Source organism: Pithys albifrons, chromosome 3 (genome assembly GCF_047495875.1).
Source record: "Pithys albifrons albifrons isolate INPA30051 chromosome 3, PitAlb_v1, whole genome shotgun sequence".
Lineage (NCBI taxonomy): Eukaryota > Metazoa > Chordata > Aves > Passeriformes > Thamnophilidae > Pithys > Pithys albifrons.
In genome coordinates, this window is record NC_092460.1 from 2545240 (window position 1) to 2557649 (window position 12410).

The window sequence follows — 12410 nt, forward strand, 5'->3', positions numbered from 1 at the left end:
TTGTTTGATGCTGTTTAAGTCTTCCCAAATAATATTCTGTGGTCTGAATAAGAGGAGTTGAATAAACCATACACTGGAATATGGGTTAAAAAAGCACAGGTAAATTATTGCTGTTCAGCATTATCCAGATTAAATTACCATCCACAATACAGGCTTGGCCATTACAAACACCAAGTTTGCTATTTATTCCCTCTCTTAGTCTCCTAATTGACTAAAATGACCTGCTGAGCCTTATGCAGATTGGGTTTAACCACCACATCTCTTCACTGGCTAAATATTTACAGAAATAAATGATAAACACACATTTTGTCTGAGGCTGACAAAGCTCTTACACTGATAGAACTTCTAGAAGAATAAATCAATCTGGAGTTAGAAGCAGCTCAGGACTAACTTGTGTCCTGAAAATCTGGAGAAAGCCAAGCCCAAGAGCTGATGTTTGAACCAGCAAAGCCCTTGTAGGAGGGTTAATGATGATGGAACACCAAGCAGGAGAAAAGGTGCTGAGGTACCAACATGGCAATTCTAATGTGTAGCAAGTATAACATATCTTAGGAGAGCTGGGTACTGGAAAGATGTTTGGCCACTGGGAGACACCTCCAGCAAAACCTTCCAGTAACAACATCAACTGCTGAACAACTGGGAGCCTGGGGGAGAGTTAGTACCAGAAACAAAGGTGGTGGCACCTCATCTTTGAACCTTTGAGCTGTTTAACACAATTAAAAAATAATCCCTGTATTTTCAAAAATGAAATGGCTGTAAATTATTTTTTTGAGTGCCCAAAACATGTTTTTGCAGTAGAATAATGCAATGAGTTTATCACTCACCTCACTGGAGGCCACAAGCTGGGATTATGTACCTAAGCAATAAATCCCAATGCCTTTTGCAGAGGCAAAACTTGCTCCTTAAAACTGAATTATGCACATGGCAGTCACAGGATTAATGGTTTTCAACCTACTTTGACCCTATTCTGAGGGCTTGATTTTTCATTGATTTAACCCAGCAATTAAAAGCAACTCAACAAATCTTTCTTTTTCTTGGTGTTGTGTTGAAGCAGAGTTTTGTCCTGCAGATGAAGATAAAATGATTGTATGTGGGGAATAGCAAAGAGTGAAGTTATTTCCCAAATACAACACACTCAGTACTGCAAACCCCCTGTTTAGCACAGAAAAAAATTACTGTTCTCTTGGTTCATAATGAATGTGAACTCCTTTATGGTGAGATTACAAGCATGAGAGACATGAGAGCTTTTGTTTTAATGTCACCAGCTTTGGTGGCTGATGGGAGGGGACAGGGCAGAGCTGTGCACTGGAGTGAAACACTAAATCAGCTGGGTGGCATCCCTGTGCATTTGCTTTGCCAATAATAAAAAGAATGATTCACTCCTGTCCTGATATTCCTATTTCTACTTGAGTAACCACTGCAGCAGGAGCAGTGGAGGTGTGTGCAGGGTGCAGTGTTGGCAGCACGCCTGGCACGGCCTGGGAGCTGGCACTGGTGGCTTTGGTGGGATCCATGGAACTTCTCTGTGCTGCTGCTTGCCCTCCTGTCAGGGGCTGCCCATCACTCACATGCCATGCAGACTCTTCCAGCATGGCAAGGAACATTCCCAACTGTTGCACCAAACCCTCTTCAAAGGGAGGCTCATCCTCTGAGGAACAACAGGGCTGAACAGCAGGTCAGCAGAGCATCAAAGACAGCGTGGGAAGGGCTTCCAAAGGGATGTTATCAGGTCATTGTAGGTCACAGTGGGAAGAAACCCCAGGCTTGCTCTAATCTAACAGGCCTAAAAATAGCCCTGTGATGATTTATGAACTTTCAAACCCAGCAGAGGATTTTTAAGCAGTGGCATCTTCTCTGGCAGGGCCTGCACAGCTCCAGAGCTGCTCTGCCCACCCCTGTCCCTGATGGGGACCAGCCACCTCCATCATGCCCACCAAATATAATTCAGAAAGATCATCAGAGCAAATAAAAAGGCAATAATTGAGCCATCTCATGGTTAATATCCTTTCTTCACTCTGCCTTGCCTTTACCTCTGAGTTTTAGATATTTTTTTAAAAATCAAGTTACAAAGAACTGTCAAGCAAAATCAACTCCTTAAACCAAGGGTAATAAATCACCAGAATATCTACAAAATTATCCTGAAGTTTTGCATCTGTGCTCGAAGTTGTCTGTGAGCTCACCCCCGTTTTCTGCATGTCCCTGATGGGGTAACACAAGAGTGAATTTGAAATCAAAGAAATGTTAATCCCAGTTAATCCCAGACCTGGAGAGCAACAGGAAACATTTTCATGCATGAGGAGGTGCCAGTTTGGGAATCAAGGTGGGCTCTCTCACCAGCTGTTTGTTTTCTGCCAGTGCTGCTGTTCCTCCCTCTCCAATAACACCCCTCAGCCAAGGGTAGAAATCAGCCCTCAGGAATCAAGCTCTGGGGGGTTTAACATTGAAAATACAAATCAGGTCACCCCAGGGATGGATAGCTGAGATCTCAGAGACCACCCACTCAAAAGGACTTGTGCCGCACCACATCCAAAGGTGTCCTCATGGCCCAGGGAAGAGGACACGCCGCCCCTCGCCCCCTCTCACCACACTGAGAGCACCCCTGCCCTCCTCAGACATCCCTGGTGAGCTCAGGAGGGGCTGAGGAGCTCCAGCCACCACTGGTAAACCATGGAAAGGAAGGGCTTGAGGGGTTGCATCATCTCAGCCACGAGGCTGCTGGCACAGGTAACCTGCTCTCCTGCTGCCATTCTATCCTGACACACATTCTGTCACCGAACGGCACAGGCTTAACAATCGTGATGGGCTCCACAGAGCTCAGCTCCACTGCACACAGCAAGCATGGGAGAATGTCCAACTTGCCAGAGTTTTTAACATCATTTCACTCCCAACTACCTGCAGGCACACCCTGCTGCTCTCCAGCCCTCACCACTCAAGTGCTGCACCCAGAAAACGGGGACATGTGGCAGGAGACCCTCGGAGCCTCCCAGGAGGTTGTATTTACAAATACACACGAAGCAGAGTTTGGTGGGGCTTCCTGAAACCAAGCGAAATGTTGTCAGGAGGATTCAGCTCTATCCAGAGTTCAGCCCAGGAGGGAGAGGTTGCTGCGTGCCAGTGGAAGCCATTGTCTGGAGCAGCCTGCTCTGGGAAAATTAGCAGTGTGCACACCTCTAAATGAGGCCGTGCAGCAAGTAAAAGGGGGATTAGGCATGTAAAGTAAGTCCTTTTGGTATTAGATTAAAGAGGGGAGGTGACTTTGAAGGATTAGTCGAGAGCCATTTAAGCAGTTTTCGGCGACTTACAAATGCAGGGTAAAAATGCAGCTCCTTGGGTCCAGAAAAGAAGAAAAACCAGTGTCCTGCCCAGGAAAGCAGCAGAAAAGGCTTCTGGAGGGACCACCTGGCTGGCCCCAAGTGCAGCCCGCCCTACCCTGCTGCCCACGCTTGGCTCTGGCCATGGTGCCCCACACCAGCATCGTGGGCAGCCCCGGAGTGCAGGAGCCTGGGCTGGAGCACCACCTGCACATCCGGACTGGAGCTGCTGCAGGGACCCAGAGCCACCAGGAAAGGGGCTCCGACAGCCACGATGCCCCTGGCACGGGTGGCAGCATCCCCAGCCCCACGGTGGGTGGGTGGGTGGGCAGATGTGCTCACCGTTCTGGGCACCCTGTCGGAAAGGCTCTTCGGAGCAGCACGACCATTAGAAGAGGAGCCGTATAGACCAATTCCTGCCCTCACCTCAATGATTTATCGGCTGGATGCAGGTGCTGAGCTGAGCCATGGAAACGGGAGGATGCACAAGCACAAACACAAAAACTGATTCCCCCCCAGCCCTTCTCCTGCTTCCCGGCACCCCAGGGTGGCTCATCAACGCGCTGGCTCCTCATCCTTTGCCCACATTAATCCAGCGAGTGGAAATGAATACGTGGCTACAAGACACACCAGGCGGCTTTATCGAACCCTCGTTGCGAAAAAAAAACCCCTTTTCGGCTTAGCCTAAAAGGTGACGGGTAATTAGTATGTAAGATACAAACTATTCCCACTTGTTATGCAAGCAGCATCCTTTAATTTGTAGTTTAGAGAGCAAGTCATTCCTGTCTGGGATAAATAAAACAACACGCTGCAGTATGTTGCTCACGACACGGGAGCAGCATCAGCCTGGGGAAAGCAAAAGGAGCTTCAACTCCAGCCGGGAACGCCGCTGGAGCCAGCAAAAAGTTCTGCGTGCGTCTGTGCCAGCCTGGCGGGAGCATCACGGCGCAGGGAGGGAGGAAGACAGGGAGGGAGGGAGGGATGCTCCCGGTCCCGCCGCTGCCGCTGCCCGTGCCCGGGGGCACCGCGCCGATCCCCGCTCGGACACTGCCCGACCCCGCACACAGCCCCGCACACAGTCCCGCACACAGCCCCGCACACCGCTCCGCCTGGCCTGGGAGCACGGTCCGCACCCCGCCGAGAGCCGCGGGAGCACCGCGGGGAGCCCCGGAGACAGCGGGCACCGCACCCCTCCGGCCCCGCATCTCCTCCGGCCCCGCATCCCCCGCCGGCTCCTCGCAGAGCGACAGCGCTCTCCTTCCCGCGAGCCGCAACCTTTTTCCTAATTTCCTTATTTATTCCTTCTTTTCCCATTCCCCCCCCCGTTTTCAAACCTGCCTCCCTCCTCGCGGTGCGGTGCCGAGCCGCGCTTACCTGTGCGGGCGGGGGGACCTGCGCTGCCCGGCGCGGCTCCGCGGCTGCGGGCGCTGCTCCCGCCGGCCGTGCGCGGCTCCCGCAGCCCCGCGGTGCTCCCGCAGCTCCCGCAGCTCCCGCAGCCCCGCGGCCGCAGCATTGAGCGGCAGCGGCGGGAGCCGGGCGGGCTCCGCGCAGACCCCACCCCCGGCCCCGCCGTGCGCGGGGGGCGGGCGGCGGAGCGGCGGCGGCGCGGCCGCGTTTAACCCTTCGCTGTCCCTTCGCTGCCCCTTCGCTGCCCCTTCGCTGACCCCTTGCTGCCCCCCGGGCCCACGGGCAGCGCTGGGTGCCCGCCCGCGGGTGTGCGCGGCCCCGCCGCGGTGCCCAAGCCGCGGGCAGCGTCCCATCCCCTGCCGCGGTCCGTGGTCCTGAAGCCCAGGTGTGGCTCTGCCCGCACCTGCGGGATCCTCCACACCCCGGGCGGCCCCGAGCCCGTTCCCGTCCGCTCCCCGCTTTGCCTACATCCTCGCCCAGTCCCGATCTCACTAACGGGAGACCTTAGAATCCCAAATTACCGCTCGGGGCTTTTTTCCCCCTCTCCGCGCGTTGCCCTCCGGTTTAAATCCCAGATTTGCCGTAATTGTCTCGCTCTTCTAAAGGAGTCTTTCTCCTCACCCGCCTGCTCGCTCAGCCCTTTGCATGAGCCTTCTGCTTCCATTCCCTTCCTGCTCCTCCTCGTCCAAGGAATGAGTGTCTCGTGCAGGGCGATGAGGAGCCGGAGAGCAGAGCACACCTGGGTACCAGCTCTGGACGCTTCCAAGCCCTTGAGGCACCCCTGTGCCCAGGGATGCTCCCAAACCCTGCACAGGATCCCTCATCAGAGTCTTTACTTGCTACCGCAATGCAAATGAAGAGCCACGAGCTGCTTTCAAAGTCATGAGTTGAGGCTTAATCAGCAGCACAAAGAAAAGAAAAAAAGAATGTACTCAGAAGTGAGGGTGGGACCTACCTGCTCCCTGTCCCGAAATCCTGTCCCGGGTAGAACTCTTAAATGCCTCTGCAAAATAAATGCCTTCCAGTGCAAAGAGGGTATTCAGTCTTAACTGTTCCTCCCCTGGGTTTTGAGGGATTAAGTGAAACCCTTATTATGTTTAATTATCTCTAGAGTTGCTCTCTGTGCTTGCTGCCTTGCTTTATGGTTTAATAAACTGCACATCGATATAAACTGAATGACAATTAACATTAGTGCAGGTTGGATTCGTGTTTATTGCTGTTTTACAGGTTCCCCTCGATGTGCCTTCGCTCCCATCTTTCATTGCCATCTATCAGAGCCTCTTTATTAGTGCAGTTCCCCACTCCAAAGGCTCCAAAAGGATCCAAAAGATTGCAAAAGGCTGGGAAGCAGCCAGAGCAACTCAGGAGTGTGGAGGTCCTAGTGGAGACTCCAAGCTCAGCCCCTTGCAGGTCTTGGATCTGCAGATCCAAGGGCTTGGGCAGCACTACAGTGGAAACACACTGGAGGATCTCCAGGAGCTGGGAATAACAGAACAGCTTTGGGCCAGTCTTGGGCAGCCTCTAAGTGCCACTGCCTGGAGTGCCTTGGGAATGCTCAACTCCCTTAAAATCCCATAGAAATGCTCAACTCCCTTAAAATCCCATAACATCATTAAGGTTGGGAAAGACCTGCACGACCATCAACCTTCGTGATAAAAAGGTGGCCCTAAGCATAGTCAGCTGTTCATGCTGAGGGTAGGAGTGGCCAGTGCTGCCTTTCCTGAGTCCTACTGTAGGTTTAAGCTTGGACCCAACAGAGAATCACAGTCTGGAGGAGGCAGGAGTGTTGCACTCGAGCCATGTATGAAAGAATCCCCTTGTGCTATGAAATGTTATATAAATGTTGTGTATTATTTGTGTAATCTCATTCTGATTTATACAAGAGTGAAGCCTGCTCAGCAATCCAAAACAAAGTTGAGAGCCAAGTGTTTTCAATTTGGGAGTGCCTGTGTCTCCAAGGTCACCTCATAAATCCTGGCACCGTGGCACGGCGCTGCCAATCTGCGTGGGGTGTAATAACTCTTGAGGGAAATCAACGCTGGAAATGCTTCCGAATTTTTCAAAGGGAACATGCGTTGAATACATCATCTTCATAACCCATCTGAGCATGCAACATCCAGAGAAAAACATCACCCACCTCGACTGGGTGGCAACCAAAAGCAAATTGGATGTGAAAGGCGAGGGCACGGCGGTGGTGTGAGCAGACACATGCCTTCCCTGCAAAGCCTTGTGGTTGTGCCACCTCCCCTGCATGCCCTGGCACTCACCCCTGAACCAACAAGCAAATCAGGTCACCTGCTTTTTCTCTTCTTTTTTCCCCCCCCAAAGGAATCCACAAATAAGGCCAAAGGTAGGAGAGTCAGCAATCAAAGCCTCCAGTTTAAAATTCAGACACATCCCTTTGAACAAATAGTCTAAAACACTTCATAAATCTGGCAAGAAAAACTGCCTGGCGGGTTTTTAAGCTCAGTTGTAACAGCAAAGCTGACACTTTGAATCAAGCCTTGCAGCGCGACCTTCCGAAGCTGCAGCGGCGCAGCCGGGCTGTGATTGACAGCATCGCTATCCCTGCCACAGCATCGCTGCGGCGCTCGGCTCCGCCGTGTTAATTAGCTGAAAACAAACTGCTTTCAATCACCGACAAGGTTGTCATACGATCGTGCCAAACGGGAGGTACAGCTGGCACTGAGCCGTGCCCGGTGTGCCCCAGTGCCCTGTGTGCCCCCAGAGAGCCAGGGAAGCTCCTCCAGCCCGTGATTTCTGGGCGCTCCGCTCGCAGCCCGGACTTGGCAGAGCATCCAGCTGGCACTGAGCCGTGCCCGGTGTGCCCCAGTGTCCTGTGTGCCCCCAGAGAGCCAGGGAAGCTCCTCCAGCCCGTGATTTCTGGGCGCTCCGCTCGCAGCCCAGACTTGGCAGAGCATCCTCTGCTCGGGCTGCAGTTCGTGTGAATCTCACCAGAGTCTTGGGCACGTTTTACTGACACAGTAACTTTGGATACAGGGACACCTCAAGAAAAAGGATTTTATCCCTTCTCCATATTGTCTTTACTAATTTTTCATCTGAACTGCACTAACTTTGTATTTTATATTATTTTTTGATTTTAGCTTGGACCTCAGTTTGTCAGTGATCTTAACCATGCAGAGCTTTAGACAAAGAGGAATTTAACCCTGTAGCTGTAAGCTGAGCTTTAAGATATGACCCTGAGATTAGCTCTGTTCATTAAAACTTGGTTGTAACAATGCCAAGGTCATGGATTCAATCCCCTGTGTGGGCCATTGACTCAAGAGTTGGACTCAATGATCCTTGTGGGTCCTTCCAACTCAGAATAGTCTGTGATTCTGTGATTAAGTAACCCCAAACCTTGTTTAGATTAAAGGCTAAACTTTAAGAAATAAATCAGAAAACCTTTCCAGGTTGAGGCTTGAAGCTGTAACATTGTTTAGTTAAAAGGAAATATTGGACTGCAGAGATAAGAGCAGCCCATTAGATCTGTTAAAAGTCACCCTAAATATCCTGCTCAGCTCTGGGAGGGGATATCAGTTATAACTAAAACCTGGAAACACGAAAGTCTCATTGAACATGTCTTGGGTGGAATTATCCCCCATGTTCCCAGAGCTGAAGAAAAGGAAGAATTTTGTTCTATTCTATTGGATTTGGTTGTTTCCTTAAATCACTTTGTTAAGCAACTCTGCTTTAAATGACTGCTGCAAAGCATCCCCCAAGGTTTACTCTGTGGTTTTATCTGACCTTTAATTAAAATACCAAGGCTCTCTTTCCATGGTGGTGACTATTTGTAAAGTCCTTTGAGGGCTCCTGTGGGTTCAGGGCTGCTTGTAACTCAGTGGTACAGGGAGCAGCACAGCTACACAGAATTTGGGAGAAATCTGCCTTTCTGACCATCAGCAGCCTCACATTGTGTGAGCTTCACTTTAGGATAATGCCTGACATGGGTAATTTTTAAGGGGGTCCACTGAGAAAAGAGTAATCAGCAACTGGTTGAGAATTATTTGTGGTGTGACCTGTAAATATTCTGGAGGCCAAAGACATGTGACAACACACATGGTGATTTGTAGGAGAATAAATCTTTTATCCAAGGTTGAAGTGCTGTGGAAAGGTGGTGGATAAACGGCCTTGGAGGCTGATGGACTGTGTGGGAGGAGGGAACTGAAGCAAAATCTCAGGGTTTTTCCATCATAATGCAGTGCTTGTTTCAGAGATGCACATTCAGTGTGTGCTAAGACCCTGTTTGCTCCAAAGTGAGTCAATCTTTGGCCAAAGCTGCCAGTTATTGCCAATTTCAAGGAAGTATTTTGAAAATGTAGGTATTTATCCCCCCCCAAAAAATGGTTGGGAACCAAAGATCTAAACCTATAGACCTGATGTCACCAAGTAGCCTTCAGGTGTGGCTTCAACAGCCTCACTGTCCAGGCACAAATGCAGCTTTCAAGGCACAGATTTCTAAAGAAATCTGAATTTCTTTACTTTAAATCCAAATTCTTCAGGTCCATGAAGCCTCTGGAACACAACAGCAGTTCTGCCTGAATCAAGGAGCATGAGTAAGAACATTATAGCTGGGAAAGAAAGTCTTCCACAGTTTAAAAAGCTCAGCTTAAGGAGCAGCTGAGTCCAGAATCCTTCCATGTTTTTCACTGGACTTTCTGTACCCAAACTCTGCCTGAACTTTTACAAAAATTCCCCAAGGCTCACACTTCCTAATCACATTTGATAATAAAGCACATTTTTTATGAGCAAATCAGGAAATTCAGTATTATTTTTAATGAAAATTATGCAATTCTCAAATGGTAAAACTATAATTTATAACTCTAAATTAAGGCCTTAGGTCGCAAAGCAAAGTTCAACATTAAAAAAAAAAAGCAGAATGGCAAACCCTGAAGCTTCTCAGTCTAAAAATTATAAATTATTTTTTGTCATTATTAAAATTCCAAGGTGACACCCACTGCAACATTTTAGTAGCTAAAGAAACACCAGATAAACTTCATTATCTGCAGTGATTTTTTTGAAAGACCAGATTTAAAATGCAACAATTCAATTACTTCAGAAATGAAAATAAAAGCTCCCTGTATTTCCAAATCACTGCCAAAGGGACGTTTCAAATGACACAACCTTAATAATCCCCACATTAAAAATGGGCAAAATAAATACCTTTAAAGGCACAGGGAACTCGGAGTGTGTCTCCACGATAAGGTGCTGACATTTATAAATGCCATGTGATTAGCATGTGAAGGAGAGATGCACATTCATTGTGTGCTGAGACCTATTAATCATCCAGCACCTGATAAACAGTGAGCACAATGCCCTCCCTGGGCCTTTCAGAGTCCTGCTCAAGAGGCTGGAGGTGCTGATAACTCCACTACATCCTCCCATCCCTTACTCTGGACTTTTTCTAACAAGAAGTTGTGTTGGAGCAGGATCTTGGTAAAGAGCACAGTGAACTTTGGAAGGAGCATCAACCAACTGCTTTGGCAACAGCTGGGCTGGGATTCTCCTTCCAGAGGTATCCCAGACTCACAGGCACTCTTGTGCTTTTTCTCTTGGAAATATTGCACTGAAAGCTTTGGGGTTTGGCTTTCAGGGGAGCACTGGAAGCATCGAGAGTGGTGGTTAGTTCAGGTTGGAGGTTGGGAAGGGATTCCTGGCTGGGAAGTTGGGCAGGCCCTGGCACAGGTGCCCAGAGAAGCTGTGGCTGCCCCAGCCCTGGGAGTGTCCCAGGTTGGACAGGGCTTGGAGCAGCCTGGGCTTGTGGGAGGTGTCCTTGCCCATGGCAGGGGTGGGATGGGATGGGATGGGATGGGATGGGATGGGCTTTAAGGTCCTTCCAAGCCAAACCATTCCATGATTCTGTGATTTAACCCCATCTCTGGAGCGCCCAAGGCCAGGCTGGACAGGGCTTGGAGCACCCTGGGCTGGTGGGAGGTGTCCCTGCCCATAGCAGGGGTGGGATGGGATGGGATGGGATGGGATGGGATGGGATGGGATGGGATGGGATGGGCTTTAAGGTCCTTCCAAGCCAAGCCATTCCATGATTCTGCGATTTAACCCCATCTCTGGAGTGCCCAAGGCCAGGCTGGACAGGTCTTGGAGCACCCTGGGCTGGTGGGAGGTGTCCCTGTCCAGGGCAGGGTGGGATGGGATGATCTTTAAGGTCCCTTCCAACTCAAACCATGTGATTCTGTGATTACATGATGAAGCCCCTCTGGCTTCAATCAGCCCATGAACCCAATGTACCTCTGCCTGATCCTCCATGAGGCCAAGTGTGTGATCCAGGGAAAGGTGACAGCTCTGCCTCTCAGGGAAGGCTGTGCAGACAGGCTCTGCAAGCCAGATATAATTCCAAGTATCCAGAGAAAAGTCAGCTCGAGGCACTTGGGAGTTCATGTCATAGGACAAGAATTATCAAATCAAACCCAGTCTGTCTCATCCAACATCTTGCCTCAAATCATGGTTGTCATGAGTTATTCCAGGCACAGGAGTGAGAAATGTCTCCTTCCTCTGGGCCACAGAGAAGGTGGACATCCTAAAGCATGATGTTCAGACTTGGGGTGTCATCCAACATCCCACCCATGGAGCTGATTGTCACATGGGGCTGGAGGTGAGGAACGTGAGAACTCTTGGGGGAAAACTTCCCAAAGGAAACTTTTCCAATGAGTGTTGTATTAATACAACCAAAAGCAGGACCCACAGTGATACTTTTGTGCTTTTAATGCCAGAAACACTTGCAGAGCTGCTCCTTTCACCAGCAGAGCCTCCGATTCCGGAGCATCATCATGAGCTTTGGACACACCACCCGTGGGGTTTTCACTGATTTAGAGACACTGGATTAAAGCAGTGGGAAGCTCCCTAAAACCCCTTCAAGATAGGAACTGCTCTTCCCAGTAATGAGGACAGGAAAGACTTTGAGATTTTCCCTAGAATGGGAGCCACAGAGAAAATTCTGAGCAAGACACAGCCTATTGTTAATGTACAGATAAGGGAGGACAAAAATAGAACTGTATAAATTTGAGCAGAGAAATACAGGGAAAAATATATTTGTGCCAAGGAAAGAGAAAGTAATACAAATTTTTATTTGAAAGATTTCTGTAGAAATCCATTAAAAACAGCAGAGAAGGGGGAGAAAAAAAAGAGTAAGGGAAAACATCTCCCTGCAGCTTATGAATAACAGATAAACTTTATTCCAGTAATGATAGGGTAGGTTTGTATTTGAAGAATAGTAGCCTGCCAATAATAAAGATAAAGACAAATACTTTCATGGCTGTTAGAAGAATAAAACAAAGCTGACTCTTTTTTTTTTTAATTGAAACAATTATTTTTTCCTGAGGACAGTTGGGTACATTGGACAGATAAGTTATTAAGTGTCACTTTTTGAGTTTTAGCTTTCCACAGCACTTCCCCATGCACTGGCTGTGCATACCTAATTTCCTAGAAGGGCTCATGTTGGTATGGAAGGAGTGTTAGCAGGGCATGAACGTGCAGATTCCCCTTTAAGTCATTATCTGAAAATAATATCTGGAGTTGGATCCATCCTGGGGGAGAAAACAAAACCAAACAGCTTTGGCCCAAATGTGTTTATGATATTTATGTAAACACAGGAGGGGTTTTATGTAGATGATGAGGCCAGAAAAAAAAGTCTAATCAGTGTAAACATGTTGTAGAAGGTTCAAAGTGCTGCACCAC

The 12410-nt window shown here is 49.1% G+C and overlaps 1 protein-coding gene across 2 annotated transcripts in view; it reads right to left on the reverse strand.

Moving 5' to 3' along the window:
- LOC139669667 (contactin-4) overlaps positions 1-4833 on the reverse strand; it is a 338597-nt gene extending 333764 nt beyond the window's left edge. For both annotated transcript variants that reach the window (XM_071550205.1, XM_071550204.1), the window contains exon 1: positions 4686-4833. The gene's annotated coding sequence lies outside the window, so the exon portion shown is untranslated. The remainder of the gene's footprint in view (positions 1-4685) is intronic.
- Between the last annotated feature and the right edge of the window lie 7577 nt (positions 4834-12410).